Genomic DNA, 19,080 nt, shown 5'->3' with positions numbered 1-19,080 from the left:
CCCCTTTGAGTTTTTTAGGTCCCTCTTAGTACCCCTTTTACCATTCAGGTTTACATACCCCTCTGATGTTTACCACTGCCCGTATAATTGGCTGGTTTGAGGTTATCCCAGTTAAACTGGGATGAACTCAACCAATTTAAACTTGGTTCATCTCAACTGATGAAATATAAATCCAAGGTACCCCCCTTGGGTTTATATTTCATTGGATGAGATCAGCCCATTTTAAATTGGTTGAGTGCATCCCAGTTAAACTGGAATGACTTCATCTGAGCCAAATATGCTGGCAGTGTACATATCCCATTCATGTGCAAATGCCCCTTACTGCACATACCCCTTTCATGCATAAATACCCCTTTCATGCATACATACCCCTTTCACCATGTGCACATATCCCTTTTATGTGTCAATACACCTCCTCACATTCCCCTTTCATGTGTACATATTTCTTTATCTGTACATATCCCTTTCATGTGTACATACCCTTTTTATTTTATTCTGGCTGGATTCAATGGTGCGTGGAGTGTTTAATAAAATAAAATGAAAGGGTGCTCAGGGGGATGCTCATTTGCCTCAGCCTACTGCATGAGCATTGAGCACTCCAGCATGTTCAACATTGAGATGCTGAACAAGGTACACACTCAAGGTGCACCAGCACGGAATTTGGGTGCTTGACTCCAGCTTGAGCTGAAGCTTGATTGAAGCTTGCTGCATCTCAACTGCAAGCAGTTTCTAGAGTTTTTCTTGCAGTGGTTGGAGAGGAGAGAGAGAGGAGACGCACGGTGGTTTAGCAGTCCAGATACTGGATGGCGCTGGGTCCGGGCCCCACCGGCCCATGCGCTCCGGCCCCGTCCTGGTTGGCGGCAGCGTAGGTAAGCTGCTTGGAGCGCTTGCGCGTCTTGCTGATCAGGCTGGGATGGTTGCTCCTGTCGCCGCTGAAGCTGATCTTGGACGGCCCCTCGTCGTTGCCGGTGGCCGCAGTAGCGGCTCTGCTGCTGCAATTTCTTTCTCTATCTTGGGGCTGGTGTTGGCGGTGTTGATGCGCAGCGAGAGGCCGCCGCGACTGGAGGCCTCGCTTGAGGTGCTTGGGCTGGGCACGAGCCGGACGAACTTGTATTCGCGGGCACCGGCTCGAGCGGATCAAGGCTCCTCCAGCTGCAAAGAAGAGCTGCAGAGTCGCTCTCTCGCCTCCTCGGCCTTGGAATGCCAGATCGTCTGACGAGTTTGAGTGCGAGCTCGGACAAGGGGACTGGAAGTGTGTGTTAAACTTGCCCTTGTTTGAAGTGATTGGGGACAATGTTGAGTTGAATAAATCCAAGTAGTCTGGCTGGGCCTGCTAAAAAAACCATCAACTTTAAGAGAAATGCCTACGACCTCTGGAATCTACGCAAGACAGCTGACCTTTCATATCCAGACGGATTGAGGCCCATAAGATACTGGCCCTCCTGGGAATCGGTCGCAGTGTTGGGGCAAACCAAGGACTGGTTAGTCCGCAAGCAACTAAGGTTGTCGAAGCAAGTAGGCAAGCGGTCGGCCGAGTCGGGGGCGCGTTTGGGATGGTGCTGCTGGGGGAGGATCTCGTCGAATTGGTCTTGCGGACCAGTCTGGGGATGTAAACATACTCGGCAAGGTATTGGCAATGCCAATGCCAGAGAAGTCCTGGGTGAGGCCGGGTATTGAGCCGAGGAAGGAGTCCTGGGAGGACTTGATGGGCAGGTGCAAAGAGCCACACTAAACTTGCCCAGCAGTCGTCAGCTTCCCCGCTGCCAGCCTTGGCGCACAGTAATGTTGGTCTAAGAAGCAAAATATGTACTGATGAACTGGAGCTGATGTGGGTGGCAAGGCATTGTGATACGGTTGAACTGTGGCGCGCAGGGCAAGTGATGGTTGCAACTTGCCAGTATGGTGGAGGGGAGCAACGGAGGCGCTAGCGGCGTGGTTTGGGTGGCCAACGGGGCAGCGGTGGAGACGAGGTCAGCTGCACCAGTGTGAGGCTTTGGTCAACAGGTATTTAAAGGGAGTGTGAGATGGGCAATGTTCCCCCGGCCCAGGGGTTCCGGTTTTGTCCTGGCCCCTCCCTGCAGGCCCCCTACTTCGCTTGATTAGGCCCCTGCTTGAGACAACAAAATGCTGACTCTTTTTTGCTTGTTGCACTGTCACAAGCTGGAGAGTCTATCCGTGGCACCTAGTGTTCGGGGGTAATCTATTCAACAGTGGCCAAATTAGGCTGCACCCCAAAACTTAGATCTTTTTTGCCATGTTTTTGTGAATTTAATAAACTTGGATTTCTATGTCACAGTGGCTCTGCCATAGTAGCCAGCTGACCCCTTCTGAGTTTCAAACTCTCAGCCCGCCCAATTCCTTTTGCCTAGAATCCGTTTAGACCACATCCTCCGGCCCCCTTCATCAGATCCCATTTTTAATAAACCACCACCAACAGGAATCTAACTCCCATTGTCTCTCAACAAATCCCAACCCCAAATTCCGCTATCTATTTAATCCCTGGACCACTTTGAAGGCAGCGCCAAGGGTTTTTCTTCATTTTCTTTTCTTTGATGAGATAAGAATTGATCCTCTTTTGATACCCAGATGCAAAAGAAAAAAAATAAATAATCAACCGCTAGATCTTCTGACTTCAAATGCGCGTACCAAATCAAATAGGCCAGCACAACGTCAAAAGTTGACTTGAAAGTTTGATAGTCCTTGAGGGTAGCAATCCCTCCCTTGGCAGCCCATTCATCCTTCAATTTCTGGAGGTTGGCGACTGTGTATTGGACCACGTTGACTTATCCACATTGTTCCATCATCTGCGCCTTGCGGGTGGCCCACGACTGGCTTGTGTAACCTCTCATATCCCACAGGGCGTCCTGAATATCCTCGCTCCCAAGGAAAGACAGAATCTGGAGGACCTTATCCTTTTCCAAAGCACCATCCAGGTTTGCAGCCAATTTGTACTGGCAAAGGAAAGCCTCCAGGCAAGTGCTGTTAAACTTCAAGGCCAAATCTTGCAGCTTGATCTTATATCACGTGGTTGCTTTAGTGTAACGTAACTACCCTGCGCTGATGCTACAAGTACAAGAGTTGGCTTGGTTGGGGATTTCCAGGGTCCTCTCATTGCATTGAGATTTCAAACAAAAAATGATTGGCAGGTTTTTTGACAGTTGATCAGGTCAGCTTCCAACATCTCTCTCTCAAAAAAAGACAGACTTACTTTGTGCACTGCAAAAAACTCTTTGCATACTGTACAGTCACTGGACAGAAACATTGGTACCCCCAAAAGCTCATTCTGAAGGCCGACCCACAAACTTGAAGTCATGAGGATTCAGGAACAATTTTGTAAAATGAATTCAGAAAAATGAATATAAAAAAATACAAAGTATTTGGAACATCACAAGATTTACAAAATTGCTTGCATTAAATGACAATTTTGGAAAATCTTCAATACCATTCCAAAAAAGAATTGAATAATCACAATCAATTGATTGACATGTGAAATGAATGATAATAATGAAAAAAATGAAGTCCAAAATCTAAGTTTATTAAAACCACAGTTTCACCAAAAAAAAATTCAAGGGTTTCCCCTATATACAAGCTGCAATCACAAAAAAAAGCAAAAAAAAAAGCTAAATAAATAAACGGACTTACTTCGCGCACTGCGAGAAACTCTTCGCGCACTGTGGGGGTCGTCGTCTCAACGTCCCGCCCCCAGTGCGCGCTTTTGCCACGGCTCTTCGCACACTGTGCATTCCCCCAAAATAACGGCTTGCATTTCTTGAGATATTTTTTGATGAATCAATAGAATGACTTTTTATGATCCCCCTAAAATATAATCAAGTCATTTAGGGGTCTCCTTGAGCCTAGAGAAAATTGACATGAAAATATCATATTTTAACGCGGCAGGGACCTGTAATATTTCTTCCTGTGCCCCAGTAGCCCCAAAAATTTCACAGTATCATGGTACATGTGCAAATTCATGACCTGATAATTTTCAGAATTTTCACCAGCTTTCCTTTAGCCCAAATAGGTATTGCGTTTATTATTTTGCGTATATGTATAACTTTTTTGTTACACACACCAAAGGCACAAAATTTTGAGAGCACAGGGAAATATGCTTCAAATTAATTACCTCAAATTCCTAGCAATAGTGTGTCACTAGAGTTTAAAGCGGCTTCGCCGCCGCACCCACAAAGTTTGGCATACACAGCCCTCCAGTAGCCCTCCTCAAAGGAATGGCTATTGGTACTCATACACACCCCCAGTAGATCACAACGTGCAAAGCGTGGTAGGTAGAGGCCTGAGCACTGCAACCGCTGAGCGGGAAGGCTACCAGAAATGTATGAAGGATGGGATGTGACACTTTTCCCCAGTTTGCATAGTAACCTCACACAGCTAACAAAAATTCCTACACAAACAGAAGCCAAGACTTTCTACCCTAAAGTAAAACACCAACTCATCAATCAGCCTACAGATTTACGGGTGAAGAAGTGCCTGAATGGGCCAGTCAGAAATCAATGTTCAATGAGCTGGAGCTGCCGTTGGAATCATTGTTGAGTAGATCCTCCAACAAGACCGTTGCATGGGCTACCTGAAGGGAGTGAAGGTTTAAAACCGGAGGATGGGCATCTGATTCACCAATTAAGAGAGTCACTCACCTCAATGACCATTCGACAAGATCTCCTGCCAAACCCATCCAATAAACCCTTATATTTGATCTTGCTGCTGTTGAATAAAAGCATCCCTCGCCAAAAATTTAGAAGCCAACCCTGAAACACAATGGACGCAAAAGACTCCGTTGTCGGCAAGCTATTCAAATTATTAGTATAACTCAGCGTACAATTCCTGAGCAAATTGAGTCCAACACCCACCCCGCCTAAATGTTCCACCGTTATGTCAACCAAAATCTCATTTCTATCCGGCCAGGTATTTTGGTCTCAATCTTAATTACCGTGCCAACACCGGAAACACGGACCCGTTCCCACTTAGAGTGATGTTTGCTCAGATTGGACTGCCTCTTGTCACCTGCGCTTCACATAAATTTAGGCACCCGCATGAAGTTCACACCTTTTATTTCCCCTTGAATCACATACAATTTGCCTGTTTTGAGAGGTGTGTCCAAGTAGTCCGTTGTTGTCAAGTTCAGAGGACAAACTTTTATCCTGCGAGTCCATCTTCCCGACAAAGTAATGTAGCTTTTACTTGCAAGCGGAGTACTACCATTGCGTAGCCTGAAAAATTGGCGGGCCTGAAAAATTGTAGTAGTCTCTTTTGAGAGAGCAATATAAAGATGACTTACCACGGTGACCGCCATGAACTTCCTGACAAAGTGTAATCTGTTATCCTCAGTAAACGTACCGTTTGAGGCAAATATCATCTTCGTCTTTAGGAGCATTTTGGTGAGGTTGAAGCAAAGAAGATTAAAATTCAGTTAGTCTGATTTGTGGTATTGAAGTTGAAGGCCAGACTACGGATTGTACTCAGTGTTTGTCGCGGTTCAAGGTGGTAGCTACTTAAGGCAATAAGATTAGTTGAACAACCAACCACACCACCTCATTGTGTTGGGCAAAAACCCTCCTCAAGCAGCCGTTGCCCTCAGGTTTAACAACAATCTTAATGCCACGCTCCCCGTGGCGCCTTGTTGGAAGGGGTGCCCCACAATAAATATTTGATGACGGTCCCATGATTCCAAGTTGCTGAGAGTTTCACTTACCACAGGGGAAGTTTGCCTGAGGCGCTGGCAGACTTGAATGGGGGGGTTTGACTGTCAGTTGCTGGCAGACTTGAATGGGGGTGTTTGACTGTCAGTTGCTGGCAGACTTGAATGGGGGGGGTTTGACTGTCAGTTGTATGTATGCTGCACCATCATTCCGCGGAGGTTCACTCAAATTGGTTTGCACCGTTGAAGAGGTTCCTGCCGACGCTTGCGAGTGTAGGGGGTGGTGATGAAGTTGCTAGTATAGTACGACAACCACGCCTCCCCTATCCTTTCCCCGGGTCCGGGTGGCTGACACGAGAGGAAGTCCCCCCAACCGTCTCCCCGGGTTGAGCCGGCAGGAGTATGGCTCACTTCTAAAACCCAAAAAGAGCGGTCTTGCGACCAATCCACTCTGGCCTCAGGTGACGGGAGGAGCCATGGAGTCCTGGGCCTATGTTTAAAAGGCGCGAGTGTTACCGCGTAGTGCACAGGGTGCAGGGGTTAGAGTATGCTGCAGAACATGTTTGATACCTTGCAGTTTCTAGGAGATCCTGGGAAACGGGAGTGGCCCCCTGAGATCGCTGTGTACGGGTCATAGGAGAAGAATGTCGCTTGTGGGTGGCTAGAGGGACTCCGCCTCTCTCTTTCAACCACCCAGAGGTTGCAAGAGGGCTCGGAGTCTCGGGTAGAGAAGCCCAGCGCCTTGTGGCAACTCAAGGGGAAGAGATGGGAGCGGAGGTACCTTCCTCTCTGGAGCAGCACACACGGCAGTGTGTTGGCAAGGGTGTAAGACCCTCACCCTATCTAAATACATCTTCGGATTCGATCTGATCGGAAGGGGGACAAATCAAGCCTGGGAGTGTAGAGTGGATTGGAGCCAAGTGGAGGGGAAGGGAGGAGAGCAGGGACGAGAGAGAGAGACCTGGTCAAGCTCGAGTCTGGACTCTCTTAGGAGGCACCTCCCTGTACTCGCCGTGTTGCCGCCTCTTGCTAGATAGGCGAGGCATGCCCCTGTATGCTTCAACCGCCTTGGTGCTTGGCTGCACCGGCGCTTAGGTGTTTGGACCCACTTCTGCCAGCTCGTACGGGGTAACGGCCCCGTGGACCAATCCGACCTCGCGTTTCACTCCTGGTAAAAGAATATTCCAGGTTAAGGAAGGTTTGCACGCATGCACTCCTGTTTGAAGGGCTCATTGAAACAGGAGCCGCTAATTAAACTGTGGGTTGGGAGGGCGGTCTGAAGCGGGAGCCCCTGGTTCCCAGTTTGGGCAAACAACACAGAATACAGGTTGAAATGCTCCTACGGAGAGTTTCCTGCCGGAAACATTTTTTCGGCGGAGTAAGTAAACAAATATATATCGACCCCCCCCCCCCCCCCCCCTTGCCAACTGTTTTCCCCTCGACAGGTTGAGCTCCGCTGTTGCATTTGCACAGCTTGAGCAGACCTCGTCCTGTTCCCCTCCGCCTCTGCAGTTGCATTAGGCCCGGGGGGGACATAACCCCTTTTACTTCCCTGTCGCGTTTGCGCAGGTTTTCAGCCCCTCCCCCGTCATTTGCAGTTGCAATTGACCAAGGGAGGTGCTTTTACTCATTTCGGCGCTGGGCGCATTTAACTTTTGCCCCCCTCCTGCCCTTGCATTTGCGACAGGCACGAGGGGGTTGAATCCTGCCCCTTTTCATTTCTGGTTCAGGAATTGGGGGGCAAGTCCAAGGCATTTATGTTCGGGGACTTTAAATTTATTTTCTTGCGGTATTAAGCGTAATGTGCTGGTACCTGAGAAAATTGGAGGTTGGACAGGAGTTCCAATTTTCCATTTGTGGGTGTGGGGCTAATTTTTTAGCCCCTTTTCAGAAAAATGCAGGGAGAACCCATGATCCCAATTTCCACAAAAGTGTGGATTTAATATACTTGGATTATAAAATGAGATATAAGGTGTGCGCAGCAGGCTTAGTAGGAAAATTACTGCTAACTGTATAGCTTTTTTGTTACACACCCAAACAGTCCCAAAATTTCAGAAATGTTTTCATTGTAGATATTCTCCGCGCCATAAATTTCTTGGCAATAGTGTGTCATGATAACATGAGATATAAGGGGTGCGCGGCGGGCTTAGTAGGAAAATGGCTGCTACATGTATAGATTTTTTGTTACACGCTGAAACAGTCTGAAATTTTCAGTAATGTTTCAATTTTGCATATTCTCCGCGCCATAAAGCTCTTAGCAATAGTGTTTCATTAAAACATGAGATAAGTTAGCAGTCATTTTCCTACTAAGCCCGCCGCCCTACATCTCATGTTATCATCACACACTATTGCCAAGAAATTTATGGCGGAGAATATCCACAATGAAAACATTTCTGAAATTTTGGGACTGTTTGGGTGTGTAACAAAAAAGCTATACAGTTAGCAGTAATTTTCCTACTAAGCCTGCCGCGCACCCCTTATATCTCTGGGAAAAATTCTGAAAATTATCACGTCATGAGTTTGCATATGTGCCATGATACTGTGAAATTTTTGGGGCTACTGGGGCACAGGAAGAAATATTACAGGTCCCTGCCGCGTTAAAATATGATATTTTCATGTCAATTTTCTCTAGGCTCAAGGAGACCCCTAAATGACTTGATTATTTTTTAGGGGGATCATAAAAAGCCATTCTATTGCAGATTCATCAAAAAATATCTCAAGAAATGCAAGCCGTTTTTTTGGTGGAAAATGCAGTGCGCGAAGAGCCGTGGCAGAAGCGCGCACTGGGGGCTGGACGTCGAGACGACAACCCCCACAGTGCGCAAAGAGTTTTCCGCAGTGCGCAAAGTAAGTCCGTAAATCCAAGTTTATTAAATTCACAAAAACACAGCAAAAAAGATCTAAGTTTTGGTGTGCAGCCAAATGATGGCCACTGTTGAATAGATTATCCCCGAACACAGTATGTGCCATGGATAGACTCTCCAGCTTGTGACAGTGCAACAAGCAAAAAAGAGTCGGCATTTTGTTGTCTCAAGCAGGGGCCTAATCAAGCGAAGTAGGGGGCCTGCAGGGAGGGGCCAGGACAAAACCAGAACCCCTGGGTATCAACTTGTCTGTGGTCCTTCCTTCTATTTATGTCAAAACAACTGGCCAACACCAAGCTCAGTTGTCACCTCACCCAAGCGGAAACGCACCCCTTCACCTTGCTCTTCACAACGGTCATTGCAGAACAAATGCAATTCCTGGCAACGCAAGCCATTTTCTCCAGTGCAACAGCAACCAACACAATCATTCCAACAACAAGTTGCTATAACCATGCTCAAGCCACCAAGCCACACCTTGTTGGGACCATCATCGCCAGCAACCCGGGCGCCATCTTTGGCTACAGCCACAGCCCGCTGCGGTCCCAGGAGCAGATCATCGTCCACTGGAAGGGTTCTGCCAGACCATCTTTAGCCTACAGACATTGTTGGCTGTGCGACGCCGTAGTCTGCTTCTCGCCCCCCTCCCCACCAATAAAACAACACTGCCCTTTGATGATCCGCGTCAGATGGGAGCAACAGCCTGTAGTCGGACGGCCTTGGCGGGCCAGATAAACGGAGCCATCCAATCAAAAAAGCCCCACAATGGTGTCTGCGTTTGTCGCCGCTGTCTCGCCATTGTCCTCCGTCATCAGGCCATCACCTGTCCGCCCCCATCCCTCAATTTAGCTCCACACCAGTCTTAGAAGGCTCCAGGAGGAGATGGAGCGTGCGATGCCAGAGTTACAGGAGGCTTTGGCCGGCGCCAGGTCATAATCAGTTGCTCTCTCTCCTTCTTGGTTTTGTCCTTGAAGTCTCCACGACACTGACCCGTGTCCCCGGTTTTTGTGGGCCAAGCAGCCCAGCTCGCCACTCAATCAGACCTCCTCGGCGCCCGGCCTTCGGCTCCAACTACTCATCATCCAACGCAAGCTACTCACCAACCTATCCCTCTTCGACGCCCAGACAAGGAAGCTTGTGGCGCTGATGGCGGCGGTGACAGGAGGGGCCGCAGAGGCCTGTCTGGTGCATCGCCGCCCCCGCCGGCCTGTTCCTGCGCGATCAAATGGGCCTGCTCCGTTCCTTAGGTCTGCTCGACACGCAGTCCTCACCCAACCCTCCCCCTCCTCGATACCGGTACTGCCCTCTGTTCGCCAACCTTCTACATCAAAACCCTCGGCCCCGCTTCCTCTGTCGACCCTAATCAGCCCGGTGGCGACACTCATGCCTCCCTCGTCAAGCTTAACGTCGTGCTGCAGCAGGAGCTTCAGATCAAGTCCTCCCTTGCCGCCGCCCGCGCCAAGAGTCAGTTCGAAGACGTTGCCAGCCTCTCAGCCTCCCTCCTCGACCTCTACCTCCCCTCCTCCTCCTCTTTCTCCCCCCTTCTGTCGTGGGTGGGGACACTTATATCATTACTTTGTCTTTTTTTGATTAGCGGTGAGGAGATTGCCGCGTTCAAGAAAGTGCTCCTCTCGGCACCCACCCTCTTTCTCTGATCAATCAATTACTACCATCCCGGCCCGGCGTGGCACACATTCTGCTTGGAATGAATTGGGGCCAGCTCCAACCCAATTTTATTTCTTGAAGGGGGGGGGGGGGGGGAGGGGGGGGGGGGGGGGAGGGGCAAGGAGCACTGGTCGGGCCCTGCCGCAAGGCACATTTTTTACTTACCTTATCTTAATCTAGCTACATGGACATGGTATAAATGCACCTACACCTGCATTGACTTCTGTGCCGCTGTATGTATTCATAGTTTGGTTGTGTTTTTTGTAGCTCTACTGAGGAGGTTACCTGGAGAGTCAGAATGGTTAAAAATGATGGGTGGATTGCACTGTAGGACCATTTGGACTGTGTGGGATTACTAATCTTATAGAATTATCACTTGGCTGTGTCCATGATGTCAACCCAAATCAATACAAAAAAGCACACAACATGACTCTCAATTGCCTGGGTGAAATTGGGCCTTGAACCAAAACATTTTGCTTGAACAATTATGTATGTATTCTTCCATCAGATGTTGTATGTAAAGCCTGTGATTGGATGGTACAGGAGCCAATGCAAGTATTTCTGGGCACAACACATCTTGCATTGGTGCAAGGAGCCAAAAAATCCAATTGTCTGGGTAATATCTCAGAGAGGTCCTGATATCCCAGAAATTGACAGGCGCTCTGAATCAAAAATTTCCCTTCTCACCAACGGAAAAAACCCTGATTTGTATGCCTGCTTACTTCTGTTGCCACCCTCATTATCAACCAGGTTTATTACACTGTTAATCTAATCCTACCCCATCCATAAATAGTTTTATCTAACATCAGGAATGTAGCTCACGAGTTCACAACCAGAAAGGTTATTCAAGACAATCAGGCATCCTCCATAGTTATTCTCCCCTTCCCAGTCAATCTCTTAGCCCCTGGGTCATGCTGAATCAAACTTGGTTTTGCTGTGACCGTGTGAAAGAGACATCAACATTTTCTGTGCTCATGAGTGGTTGTTAATTGTATAGTTGGGGGGGGGGGGGAGGAGGGTTGTTTGGAAGTATTTTGTTGAAGAGCTGATTTTTTTGTAGGATTAATTGGCTTCATCAATCATTGAGGTCATTGCGAGGGGGTGCATTTGCTTGAAAAAATTGACAAATCATGTACGCCAGGGACCCAGATTATGTTTTGTGGAGTCATTGTTGGAGGGAGGGAGGGGGGGGGGGGGTTCCAGTGAACCAAACAAAGTTGAGGGGCTTTGCGCTTATTGGGTTGTAAGCTTGGTAGACCAAGCGTGTTGGGGAAGGGTGTGCTGATGGAAAAGCCAATGGCAAGGCAGTGGATGGTGGGTTGGGTCTGCACGGGAAACTTGGCTAGATTGCCAGGGGCTCTGCATGTATGTACTCCAACAGTTTTGGAGCGGGTTTATTTGTGTGGTTGGTGCCAGGTATGTTTGTGGCTGTGACAGCAATATCTGATTGCTGGGACTGCTTGAGGGAAGGGGTGAAAAAGGGCTCAGCCGGAGGGCTTGTCTGGGGGTGCCTTGGGGTGCTCATTCCGCCATGTGTGTTATGGGGTGCAGCTGGACATGGGGCGTGATTACTTAATGGTTTCAGTGTTGTTCAAATGACACTATCTCTTTATTTTTCCACTTAAAATGCCAAAAACTTTTATCTCCACACCATGGAGCTTTTTTGGGGGTGGCTCCCTGGAGATTGCAGCGGCGCAGCCGCCTTGGCCTCTAGTAAATAAATAAAACAATACAAATCATAATTGACTTTATATTTATATACAAAAAAAGAAAAGGATTTGACAAACTCCCAGCCTGTGAAATGCCACAGGCGAAAAGAGACCGGTGTTAACCCGCTCAGCCTGGCGCAAGTGCGTGGGGCAAAAGTTAGGGCTGGAAAACTCTCAGCCAATTGCAAGTGTAATCGGGGAGGGGGAGGATCACGACCAGTGCTCTGCAAATGCAAGAGGAGGGAGGATCACCTGAGGCACAAACCTTGGTGCAGGAGACGCCCCCTTATATGTTGAAGATTTTGTGATTGCAGAGCACTTCATCATCACCTTGCGGCCCAGGATGGTCCAGAAAGCCACAATTAGCCACTGTTAATGTTGCCAGGTGATGGCTGCAATGTTTCATGCAGCGCTGATTCCAATTGTTGGTACAGCCACTGTCACTGAAGCCTACCAACCCAAGCCAGCGCCACGGCAATTGTCAATCTGGCAGGGAGCCGAGCGCTTTGGGAGTCTCGCCGACTCCCTCAGCCCTCTTTGTCAATGTCTCCTCGCCTAATATGAACGGCCTTTGTGGCCTTCAATCTAAGAACGCCTGCAACCACCACCTCTGCAATGTAATCCGAGCCCGCGACCCATTCCCCTCTGCCGCCAATTTCTACTCAACCCATCCCGACCTTCTCGTCAAGTCGTCAAGATCCCTTGATTTGTCCAACAGCACTCATTCTTGGTTCTTGCGCGACTTCTTTCTTAGGCTGCTTGAGACCGAGGCATTTGATTCAAATACAATTACTGCAGGCTGGCTCGATTGCGTAAGCAATTTCTTCACATTCCCTCGGGCGAGATAGCAAGGAATCAACTGACACAAATTAAGACTATGCCCCTTACAAAATTGGGCACCCTCAAACTTGAATGGACAAAGGAAGGCAATGGCAACGCGGCTTGCCAATTTTTTGCTTGTCCATCAAGGGTCTGTATTCACTTATGTGATTCCCAAAATCAGTAGGAGTATTGGCGACTATGTCGGCCTCAGACTCCGCTTCCACCACTTCGCCCAGCGCAGATACCGCGCCCATCGGTGGTGGGTCTTCTGCCTCAGCAGAAACGGTGGATACATTGGCGGCCCCGGAGCATAAGGGGGCACCGGCTCTACTTCTCTGCGATTTGGAGTAAGCGCAGTGTAATGCTCCAAGAGCAAGAAATTTCAAGGCTTGGTCAGTGCCTCAGGCTCATCCCTACTGCTGTGTGACTGCTCAGTGCCAAATCTTGGGGAGAAGTAATGGCACTATCGGCGGGGTTGCCCTGGGAAACACCGCGCCTGCCGTTGGTTCATCTTTGTCAGCTGCAACAGGTGATGTGATGGCGATTGCGCTGGTTATCTTGGATAGCATGAAGCTCAGTGGCTGTGCGGCTCTTTCAGGAGAGACAAACCTTAATCTAGCGCAAAGTTAAACTGTTTTCACCTGAAACCCCAGTCTTCATGAATTCTCGCGTGTTTGGTTTGCAATTATTAAACAAGACTTCTCATCTACAATCTCAGCCCCCCCCCCCCCTGACAGCCTCAGAACACATCATGGGTCAATCTTGTCCCAAGCTGAGCAGGGTGTTTTCCTTGAATCTCACCCAGCCCACAACTTGCAAGTTTCAATTTGAACAACCCACCACCCGCTGTTGGCCCCTGCTGAAACTGTTCCCAGTTCCACAAAATCTATCCACACTCAACACTTCACTGCAGTTCTCCCACATGCAATTGGACCAAGTGGAGGAAGGCTATTTGGGATCCATGTTTGATGATACTTGATGGAGGTTGCATCTCTCACCAAAGGGGTCATATTACCACGGATAGGCTTTCCAAAACTACATGCAGTACTAGCCAAGAAGAATGAAACATTGCTGCCATTTCTGATCTTCTCTTCTCTCCAGGTAAACAATATGATGACATGCTATGATCAAACTAACCCTTTGAGACAATCCCTTGTTTTTGTTTTAACTGTTTTGTAATTGAACTTTGAAATGTATCCAAATATTAAATGAAAAATAAACAGATGGATAAATGGCACTGGGCCCTTGAAAGTGCAACGGCGTAGCCGCCTTAAACTCTGGTGCATTCTGAAATTTCATGGGAAGTGGAGGACTTCCCGTGTGATCTGGGACTCTTGCAGATGTCAATATAGACCTGAAAAGTCTAGATTTTTGCAGGGAAATCTAGCTTTTTGGGGTCCAGATCACTTCTGGGAGACCCACAGATTCCAACAGGAAGTCCTCCAGTGAAAACACATCAAAAAGTGCAAAACCGCACTACAGCCAACAAAAAACCAGTGTTTGATGTGTTTTCACTTCCCATAAAATTTCAGAATGGATTTTGGACTTCATTTTTTTCATTTATTATCATCTATTTCACATTTCAATCAATTGATTGTGATTATTCATTATTTTTTTGGAATGATAGTGAAGATTTTCCAACATTGTCATTTAATGCAAGCAATTTTGTAAATTTTGTGATGTTCCAAATACTTTGTGTTTTGTTATATTCATTCTTCTGAAGTCATTTTAGACACTTTTTCCTGAATCCTCATGACTTCAACTTTGTGGTTTGGCCTTCTAGAAGGGGTACAAATGTATCTGTCCAGTGACTGTACAGTGGGCACATGTCCAAACACTTTGTGGACTGCAGGTGAAGGAAGCAACATGTTCAAGCTTTTTTTCTATGTAAAACAATAGACAGGCCTCTGATGGTCCTCTGTGATTTTTTTTTTGGAGTTTTATGAAGCTTTGTTGTGTGCTGAAAACACCCATTAAGAAACAAAACAAGTACAGTCATACAGGGACCTGGAATTCATGTTCCCACAGGCCAAAAATTCCAAATAATTTGTTGAATCATGATAGATATATATCCAATTGTTTCAGAACTTTTTGGCCACTTTGTACAAGACTGTGGCTTTGAAAAATTAAGGCCCCCTTTAGACGCCCCAAATTTGTTGATAAATTGTGCAACATCACCGGGGGGCTCGGGGTATCACACCTGCTTATTTTGAGTTCGGGGCAGCCAGCAATATTGTGAAATACATAACCTGGTACAGCAAAAGCGAAAAAGCTTGCGGTCCGGCAGGCCCAATTTTGGAATCTCAGCCACTGCCTTTCAAGCCTGTATAGGTCCTATATGTCAAGCTGCATACAGGAATATCATTGGAAGAAAAATGCTATTTCCTTCACTATCAAAATTTGGGTATTGAGGGTTGCACCATTGGAATCCTGGTGCAATTTTACCCCCACCGGCCGCTTCGCCAGGACTATCTGCCCCACCCAACAGTCGGCCCAACACGCAAATCAAGCTCAACCAGTCGCCCGGGGGCCGGAGGCGATGTGACATCCTGTACAGCTCCGCTGTACAGGTGTGTGGCTGAAATGCAGCAGGCAATTTTCGGCCTCCCGCACCCGCAAGCTTTTTTGCTTTTGCTGTATGATGGAAAATTTATACCTCCCACCATTTTGGAAATAGAGGTCCTGACCTCTATTTACGGATGATATTTTCCCATCACTACCTAGCAAGTACACAAGCTCTGGATGACCAGTTCAACTGGTCATCCAGAGTAGTTCTACACACCACCTCAATGACCGGTCCACTGGTCATCTAGAGGAGTCATACAGACCACCTTGATGACCGGTCTGATGAGCGAGAGCAGGCAGAGAGCTGAGAACAGCAGGCACGGTGCGTGGCGGTGTTCAAGGTTCGTGGAAGGATGAATTGCTGATCAGAAAAGGGAAGGAAAAAGATAAGAAAGAAAAAGAGAAAACAAGATGAAAGAGAGGAAAAACTTGCCTGAGGACAGCAGGCACGGTGCGTGGCAGTGTTCAAGGTTTGTGGAAGGATGAGGAAAGGTCCTTCCACGCCTGCTGCCTCAGGTAGACTAACTACAGCTTGTGAAAGGTGTGTGACAAGAGAGGAACATGGGTGAAGCATAGAAAAGGAATAAACTAGAGACAAAACCTGAGTATAACTCAACACCCCCCCTTGCTGAGACCATGGATGAGAAGAAAAAAAAGGAAGAAGAGAAAGAAATAGGGGTGAGGACGGGATTAACAAGGAGACAGAAGTAGATGAACAGGAATGGGTGGAAGTGTGAGCCGCGCCTCCCGCGTACTCACAGGAACAATCATCAGCCTGTCACAGACGCCGGACCGGGCGCCCTCTTAATCCCAGTTCCCCCGCCCCCTCCTAACTCAGTAGGGAAGTACTAAGACTTCCCCTGAGTTAGGTGAGCAAGATCCCTTTTCCATTCCTCCCTTCCCTTTCCTCTCTCTCCTGTTGTAGTTACGAGGGAAGTACTAAGACTTCCCCTGAGTTAGACCCTTTGCAAAGCAGATACAGAGGTTCTAGAACTCCCCCTCGTGCCCCTTGTCCTCGTCCTCGCCTCGTCAGTGAGCGCTTACAGGAAGAGGGAGGGAAAAGAAAGAAAGAGAATAGACGGGGACAAGGCGGGGAAGATTATACCAAGCCAAAGAGTTCACGATGCCGTTCCAGAGCTACGCGGGGTAGGGGTTTAGTGAGCATGTCCGCCAGCATGTCGCTGGTGGACATGTGCAGTAGAGAAATTTCGCCGTCTCAAACACACTCCCGTATGAAGTGATACCTTGCGTGAATGTGCTTGGTACAAGCGTGGTGCTCCGGATTTTTTGCCAGAGCCTCGGCTCCTTGGTTGTCAACGTGGAGCGGGACCGCCGTGTCGGGGCGAAGGTGGAGTTCTGTTAGTAGGTGTCTGAGCCAGAGGCCCTCCTTGCAGGAGTCTGACAAGGCCTTGTACTCGGCCTCTGTGCTCGAGAGGGAAAACGTCGCCTGTTTGCGAGATTTCCACCAGATGGCCCCCTCTCTGATGCGGTAGGTGTAGGCCGACGTAGAGCAAGGATTGTCCCGGTCTTCCGCCCAGTCAGAGTCGGAGTAACCGGAGCAGGTGAGACCACCGCCTAGACATGGTCTCTGGTCGAGATGATGTAGTTGAGAATTCTGAGGCCCGCCTTCCAGTGATCGGACGACGGATCGCGAAGATGTTGAGACAGGCAATTTATGGCGAAAGCTATGTAGGGTCTTGTGCATTGCAAAACCCAGAGAAGCGATCCGATCAGCTGGGGGTACGGCCCCGGCGACGGCGGGTCGGATGGTTTACGCCTCCCGAGGTCCTTGAAGCTAGAGTCGGTGGGAGTTGGTACTGAGGACGTCTGACCGTCGAGGAAACGGACGCATAGCTTGTCTATGTAGTGAGACTGGTTCAAATACACGAACCGTTTTGACCTATCCCTGGTTATCTTTAGAGAGAGGAAGTGGTGGAGCTCTTCGTCGGCCCCGATCTTGAATTTCTTTCCCAGGGCCCCGATTACTGAGTCTACGGTCGAGTTTTCACCAACTATTGCTAGGTCGTCAACGTGTGTAGTAAGGGTGCCCACCAACTTGTTGTCCGCGATCTTGAAGTACAGGGTTGGGTCGTAGGTCGAATTTTTCCACCCTATGTCGCAGAGGGCTTTATGGAGCTCAATTTTCCATTGTCTCGGCGATTGCTTGAGCCCGTACAGGGAGTGGCTCACCTCGCACACCCAGTCGGGATGGATGGGGTCCTCAAAACCGGGGGGTTGTTCCATGTATATGGGAGAATCTAGATGTCCGTTGAGGAAGGCAGTCTTGAAATCCACCTGCCTTCCTTTCCAATTCCTGCTGGCGAGCAGGCTGAAGATCAGCCTGAGTGTTTCTAGTCGGAGGGTGGGCAAGAAGACCTTGTCGTAATCGAGGCCTTGTATTTGCGAGTAGCCCATGGCTACGAGTCGAGCTTTGAGTTTCTGGATGCTACGATCAGTGCGGCGCTTCACTTTGAAGACCCACTTCGACTTGATAATTTTTTGTTTGTCGGGCCGCGGGACTAGTTTCCAGGTTTCCATACCTAGAAGAGAGGCAAATTCGTCGTTTGCCGCCTTAAGCCAGCGATCTTTGTTGGGGGATTACAGCAGCTGTTTCCACGTTCTCGGGGTGTCAACATCTGCATCGACGGAGGTTGATTTGGCCCAGTTACCGTAGCGCTGAGGAGCTTTGCGCTCGCGGCCTGAACGACGACGGGGGGGGGGGAGGGGGGAGAGGGACGAAAGGGAGAGGGCGAATTATTGATGGGGCTGGCGGGAGGAGGTGAATTGACCAAAGCGGGAGGAGACCTGGAGCGCGAAGTCGGTACTGGTGAGTTGAGTTTGGGGAGAGAGATCACTGTCACGTCTGGGGAGAGGGGAGATAGAGGCGAATCCGACTGAGCCGAGTCAGTGTTGGAGGCGATTTGCTGGGGTGTTCGGACCCTGTTACCCGGCGCGTGTATGGATGCCGTCAGTCGTCTGTCAAACCTGGGTTTGAGCGGAATGTCTAGGGGAAGATCTGGCGAGGGGGCAGGGTTCCTACCCCGGACGGGACTTTCAAGAGGCGCCTGGTTGTCCTGTTCTTGCGGGGAAGGGGGGTCTCTGTTGGGGAGTGAAGGGACGGGGGACGGATTGGGGGGAATGGGTAGCGGAGGAGAAGGTGCTTCCTCGGGCGGGGACAAGGGCCACGTTACTTCTACCCACAGAGGGCCAGGTGACGTAGTTAGCTTTGACCCATAGGGAAAGCAGGAGTCATCAAATATGACATCACGGGATTTGACTACGGACCGCTTTTCTAGGTCCCAGAGGCGAAAGCCATTCCCTTCCGACAGATACAACAGTAGTATCGACGACCGGCCTTTTTGATCTAGCTTCTTCCTGTTGGCTTCTGGAACTTTGTACCAGACCACACACCCAAAAGGATGCAAGGCTTTCAGGTCCACGTCCGGTGTTTTAAGAATTGAGTTTGGAGATGCAAAACCAACAGGAGTGTGACAAGGAAACGAGTTGTAGGCAAACAACAAATGTCGCAGAGCGTCTGCCCAGAAGGATTTGGGCAGCTTCGCGCTGAGGAGAGACGACCGTACCAAGTTGCTGATTCTACGGTTTGTTCTTTCGGCCACTCCGTTGAGTTCTGGCGAGTGCGGAGGGCCTGGCTCGTGTTTGATGCCGGATGAGGAGAGGTACAATGAGAATTCACTGGAGATATACTCTCCGCTGTTGTCTGACCTGAGCGCTAGGATTTGGTGTTTTCCTTCTTTTTCAAAGAAGGCGCGGAAAATTTTGAAGCACAAGAAAACATCGGATTTTG

The sequence above is a fragment of the Puccinia triticina genome, chromosome 3A (genome assembly GCF_026914185.1).
Source record: "Puccinia triticina chromosome 3A, complete sequence".
Taxonomy (NCBI): Eukaryota; Fungi; Basidiomycota; class Pucciniomycetes; order Pucciniales; family Pucciniaceae; genus Puccinia; species Puccinia triticina.
Note: the sequence above shows the minus strand (reverse complement) of the source record.